A 6,810-nucleotide genomic window follows, 5' to 3' on the forward strand; every position below is an offset into this window, starting at 1 on the left:
GAAGTCCAAACTAGAGACCCTTGGACTCTCCAATCCTCTGGATTTTGGACTTCCTGACAGGCCGCTCTCAGAGGGTTAGAGTAGGCGCCCACATGTCCACAGCCCTCAGCCTCAACACTGGCTCCCCACAGGGCTGTGTGCTGAGCACCCTGCTCTACACCCTCTACACCCATGACTGCACCTCCATTCACCCCAGCAACACCATCATCAAGTTTGCTGATGACACCACTGTGGTGGGGCTTATCTCCGGGGGGGATGAGACCGCCTGTCTGGTGTGGGGACAACAACTTGGTCCTAAACACCACCAAGACCAAGGAACTGGTAGTGGATTACAGGAGGAAGAAAACGGACATTCAGCCTCTGTACATCGGCACGGACTGTGTGGAGAGGGTGGCTGCCTTCAAGTTTCTGGGCTTTACCATCCAGCAGGACCTGAGCTGGAGCGCTAACACCACTGCTCTGGTGAAGAAGGCCCAGCAGAGAATGTACTTTCTCAGACTCTTAAAGAAGAACAACCTGGGTGAGAAACTGCTGGTGTCCTACCGCTGCTCCATTGAGAGCGTTTTAACATACTGTGTCTGTGCCTGGTTTTCCAGCTGCACAGCGGCAGACAGGAAAGCGCTCCAGAGGGCGACCGCCACAGCACAGAAGATCATTGGCCGCCCTCTCCCATCTCTAGAGGAACAATACAGTTCCCGCTGCCTCAAAAAAGCAGAAAACATTTTATGGGACTCATCCCACCCTGAATACTCTCACTTTGCACTGCTGCCTTCGGGCAGAAGATACAATTAAAGCGAGAACAAATAGACTAAAGAACAGTTTTTATCTAAGAGCCATGTAGTTTTAAATGCTGCCATAATTTGAGTCTTTTTAATACAACATTCAACTTCTCTGTGTAATATTAGGGAGCCATGAATGAATTAGTTGGATGTATGGATGTGTGTGTGTGTGTGTGTGTGTTTTTAACTTTGCACTTTTATCTCAGTGATTTATTTATTTGTTTTTATTTGATTTTATTTATTTATTTATTTACACATGCACCGAGGAGGACTGCACTCAATTTCGTTGCATAATGTACAATGACAATAAAGTTATTCTATTCCATCCCCTACTACCACACCAGGATCCAGTCTACCACCACAAAACCACCAACTTACCTTCTGTGGACCTTTTCCAACTTTTTGGTGATCTAGATTGTTAATGTAAAGATGTTTTACTTCTCATGTTGTTGATGTGTCCAATGATCACAGTAGCGTTAGAGAGAGGAACACAATCATCAGTCTAGTGTGGCCACTGGGTCCCAACAATCGTAAAAAAAATGTTGTTTAATCACGGAGGGATTGGTTTAAGATTGTAAGTCTTTGCCAGGTTTGTCTTTTTATTGATCTGTTTTAACGCTGTTAGCTGTCCGGTTTAGTGTGACTTTGTCTGGGTATTACGACAGTGAAGGTTTTTTATGTTCTACATTTCAACTGCTTCTTTCCTGTTAATTTATTTTCAAATGACTCTTTGTTTTCTATTATTCCTTTGTTAGTGTGCTCAGAGAGCAAGAAAGTAGAAGAAGCAAACAACTGAAAACATTCAGGTGGTCTCTCCTCCGGGGTGTCCGTATCTTTCAGCTGTTTGATATTTACTTCATGCCTTTCACATTTCTAACTCTTCATTTTCTCTCATGCAGCATCAGTGTGTAGAGCTGGGAGAGCACACAGCATCACTAATTCCTTTACCTGAATCATAACACTCAGACGTGTCACTTTTACACTTTCATCTTCAAAGAGGATTTTGTTTTACTTTACGGCCATCCAGAGACCTGTGCACACCTCAGGGAGTTGGAATTCATCAATAAGTCATTACCAGACATACGTGTGTTCAGAGAAAATCATTACTGAGAAAACTGTCAAAGATGTTGGGGATTTGCACTGAATGAAAAAATTAAGACAGGAAAAAAGGAAGACCTCACAGGTAAAACAAGAAAAATACATGTTTCCACTTTAAGTTGGTACAAAGACGAGACTGTAACTTTAAACCAGAAAAATGGAAATGTTTGGTTCACCTGTAAACCCATAAATAATATGAACAAAAAATAAACAGCACTGTTGACACAAAAGAATAATTAATAAAGGCAAATAAAGCAATAATCCAGCATACAACAGAAATGGCAAGGCATTAATCAAACCAAAATCAATCAGACAGGCGATATGTTTCAGAAACAAATTTATGGGTAAGAATGTTTGGTGAAGGAGGCCGTTGGTCCTCTTTCACCAAACATTCTCATGAGAATATTCTCTTAAGAAGAGTTCTGACACATTTGAACAAAGTCTGCTTTTATGTTGTTCTCTGCTGTTCTGTTCATCAAAATACAAAATGCAAGTTTATTTGTACAGTTCATTTCATATACAGGACTATTCAAAGTGCTTTGCATAAAACATTAAAAGTATTACAGATGGTGCAAAGAAAGTATCCAGAAATAGTAAAAGGCAGCAAAAAATAGCAAAATGCACAATAAAATAATAAATTACATTAAAATGATTAAAAGGAAGATAAGTTAAAAAGTTAGCGTGAGAATAAAAATGTTTTTAACCTGGATTTAAAAATGTCTACATTTGGTGAAAGTTTAATCTCCACTGGCAGTTTGTTCCACTTGTCTGAAGCATAACAGCTAAATGCTGCTTCTCCATGTTTAGTCTGGACTCTGATCCAGATTCTGCTCTGGACTCTGGTCTGGACATGCCAGTATCTTTATGAAATGTCTTGATTTTAAATAGGTCGTCGCCTGTCTTTCTGTCTTGATTTCTGACTTTGACTGTTTGAAACAAAGTGTGGCATCATCCTCTGGACACACACCAGCTGTAAGAGCTGCACCCGCCCTCTGAAATGTGTGTGTCACGTAACATAATGTTAAGCAATCATCTCCCTTCCCTCCACTGATCAGGTCTAATACACCAGCTGACCGACAGAGCTGCAGGTTCTGTGTCAGAGCTGGTTACCTAGGCAACGCGTCACAACGAAATAGTCCACTCAGCCGCTTCTCATGAAAAACTTAAAATTTTAACGGTAAAATAACAACATTAACGCATTAATAATTTATTTAATATTTTTTCTTTCGTAAGTGACCATGGTATAAGCGGGATAAGGCCCTTCGAGGTGTCCATTATCATAAATTAATGGACGACGTGGAGGTGTGAACCATCCAACGCGAAGCATTATCCCTTACAATTTTATATATAAAACGTGTTGTGGTGCAGCTATGATTCTGGACCCTTGCTGATGTAACAGGAGCGTTTCTCTTACAGCATCATCTGTATGGCTTCAAAGATGGGCACAAATAAATGTTTACAGAATTTACAGTTATGATTGTAGCCTGAAATCAATCAAACTTTATTTACAAATCACTTTTCATACAATACAATTTAGAACAAAGTGCTTTACAGATTTTAAAAAGCATCAAAATAATAGCCCATCAACCCTCATCCCACCATACACCTGCCACCCATTCTCTAACACCACATTTCACCACATATACATATACGCACATCATAGACTGCATATAAAAGATGGACGGAGCCTCCGTGACGTCACCTGTAGGTTTCTGAAGAGCTGAATTGAAGCGCATTGGGCCGTTTCCATCATTGCTAATGGAGGTAGGCGGGCTAAAGCTAAGGCGCGCTGTTAGCCGGCTAAAAACCGCGGTTGTGCTGCACGCTCCCTTCTTGCTGCTGATATTAGATAACTGTTTAAAAGTCCCATGTTGATGGTGATGGGTGAATATATGACTGTAATTGATGATCTTACATCTAGGTTGGCAAGTGCCCTAGGTAAAACAGCCCCCCCCCCCCCCCCCACCCCAAGCAGCAAAATGTTTACCGAAACTGAAGCTACATAACTCAGTTGCAAACATTTTGTAACTAATGTATAAATTATTTTCTCTTTATTAACAAACAAAACAAAGTCACTCTTAACAAACCACTACAAAAATGATAAATAGCACAAAATAAATAACATTTACTTAAAAATAAATAAGACAGTTGCATAAATACAGCACTGCAAATACAATCAGAAAAATTTTATGTCGTATCCAAACTTTACTTTATGTAATTTTGACATTATGACATGCATGCTTTTTATTGCATAATATAGGTGGTTTAATTATTATGTTTTTTAGATGCGTTAGTGTGATGGGGCCAAAGAAGATGCCTTACTTTTTAATTTATTTGCTTTTTTAACTGCATGTTATTTTAATAAGTGTATGATTTATTTATATTTTAACCGCATGTTTTATTGGGTTGTGAGATCCTTGGTTTTATGCAGTATTTTGTATTGATTTTATTGACATCCTCTGAAGCCAATCAAACCCTTAGTAACGAGCCCAATTAGGAACAGGTGTGAGTGGTTCTGAGGTGATATAGCCTAGGTGAAGCCTGCAGAGTGACACACAGCAGACGGCTGGGATTGGAAACAGTGCAAGGGAGCAGCTGAGGCCGTGAGGTGGTCAAGACCGCAAGGCGTCTCAACCGAAAGCGACTGGAACCGGGAGGCGACCGAGACCAAGAGGCGGTTGAGTCCGGTACATGGGACGTACCGCGGGATCTCAGAAGGGTGACAAGAAGGGCGGCAAAGCAGGCGACCCCCCGCACGACTTTGGAAGAGTGGCGGGCCGATCGCAAGTTGCAAGCACAACAGCTGACCCGGGATCCATGGTTCAGCTACTCAGCCCTGGGTCTCAGGAATTCCTGTCGCCCCAGAATAAGCGTAAGTACACCTACCAATCCATAATATGGATCCTAAATTAAATGCTGGCTGCAGGGAAGGGCGGGGAAATTTCCCAGTGAAACAGGGGACTGCCACAGATCATTGGAGAGCAAGGCTCTACGACAGAGAAGAGGTGTGTAGACACCGGAGGAAGTGCAGGCAAGGACCCGTCTGGACCGCTGCCAGTGGCTGTATGCAGGGATGCCTTCAGGTAACATGTTACGAACTGAGACTGGAAGATTGCTCACCTGTAGATAGGAATGAACTGTTTAAAAAACCTGTCTTTTAGTGTGGCTTTTAACTCTGCTCACCCTGATCAAAAAGAACTTGGTGGCGCCTCCCATAACATTAGCCCACTGTCCATGTCAAAATGAAAAGTTAATGCACACGCTGCCTTAGTGTTAAGTAACTTAGACATACCTCTACTTTGGGCCCAATTTTTCCTGCTTCCTACATTTGCTGTAAGCAGCACCTGACGGCTTGGATTGTCTTTTCATTTTAAACTTTTTAAATTATTTTCTTGTTGACAACACACGACAAGGTGACCTCGTCTGTATCATTACGAACCTGGATGCGCCCCCCCCTTATAACAGCCCACCACAGCAAGAGCAGCAGGTCAAGCGAGGAGGTCGTCATCACAGAATATTGTGGCTTCTTTTCATTTTTTATTATTTGTTTGTTCTAGTTATTATTTACAATGAAATTGAATCAAATTGAATGGAAATCAAATGAGCGTAAATTTTATTTATTTATTTTTTTGACGGCAGTGTGGGGCCCTTCAAACACTAGGTCGCCTATGCCTAGGGTCGGCCCTGTCTGACATCATTGGTTTTGGCTGTGGTTTATTCATGCTTGCAGTATTCTGAGGGTGTGATCTATATTGTTCTCTGTTCGTTATGATAACAGGAATTGATAAATTCTCAGTGGAAAAATGAGGTCCAAGTATAGCCTTAGGATTGCATCTAAACATTGAATCAAATCCACAGGGGCTAGGACCTGGGAGACATCAGTGTGTGCAGGCATGCTGTACACCTCAGGTTAGGACAGTAGGCAACGACCCGCTGCATTAACCCTTATGGGTAATCAGGGACTTTTTTCTCCCTTTTGGGAATTTTTCGCTCAACTTTTGGCCACCATTTTTGTTATGTTGCCCCAAATGGTATGATTTTTTGTAAGAAAGTGTTTCTTTTGAAGAACTTTGATATTCCAATTTCAATTTTATTCACAGGTCACTGGGGACAAATTTACTGTCCTTTCAGGTCATCAGAGGACAAAAAAGTGCTATTAAGAAATTATTGAAAAATATTTTTTACCACTTTTTTTTGCTCAGATGTTTTAATAATCTTCAGAACTAATCAAAAATACCAAATATTAGGTCATTTGAATTATTTTTAATCCTTTAAATGCCAATTTTCCAACACAAAGTCACTGTTTTTCATTCAACAAAAAGCAGAATTTTTTTTTTAGGTTTTTAGGTGTTGGGGACCTAATGTAAAGATCAGTGTTAGCTATACTAAAAATGAATAACAAAATCGATTTTGCTGCATTTTTAGTTTTTAGTTTTTTTTTTTTTTTTTTTTTTTTTTTTTTTTGGCAGGTTAAGATTCATGGTTTATTATCCTTTCGGGTAGTCGGAGGACAAAAAAGTCCCCTTGCAAAAACTAATATAATAATAATAATAATAATGGTTTTTACCACTTTTTTTTTTTCTTTTGCTTAGATGTTTTAATCATTTTCAGCCCCAATTAAAATTACCAAATATTAAATCATTAATTTTTTTTAACCTTTAAATGCCAGGTTTCTAACACAAAGTCACTATTTTTATGAAATAAAAAACAGAAAATGTGAGTTTTTTTCACATAATAGATTTTAGGTGGTTGAGGATTTAATGTAAAGATCAGTCTTAGCTATACTCGAAATGAATAACAAAATATATTTTGCTGCATTTTTAGTTTTTTTTTTTGGTAGTCAGATTAATGTTCTCTTAGGACAACAAATTCCCATTTACTTCCATTAATACCACACTTTTTAAATATTTCAACCATAACACAGTATAACCAT

This window comes from Melanotaenia boesemani, chromosome 8, assembly GCF_017639745.1.
Source record: "Melanotaenia boesemani isolate fMelBoe1 chromosome 8, fMelBoe1.pri, whole genome shotgun sequence".
Taxonomy (NCBI): Eukaryota; Metazoa; Chordata; class Actinopteri; order Atheriniformes; family Melanotaeniidae; genus Melanotaenia; species Melanotaenia boesemani.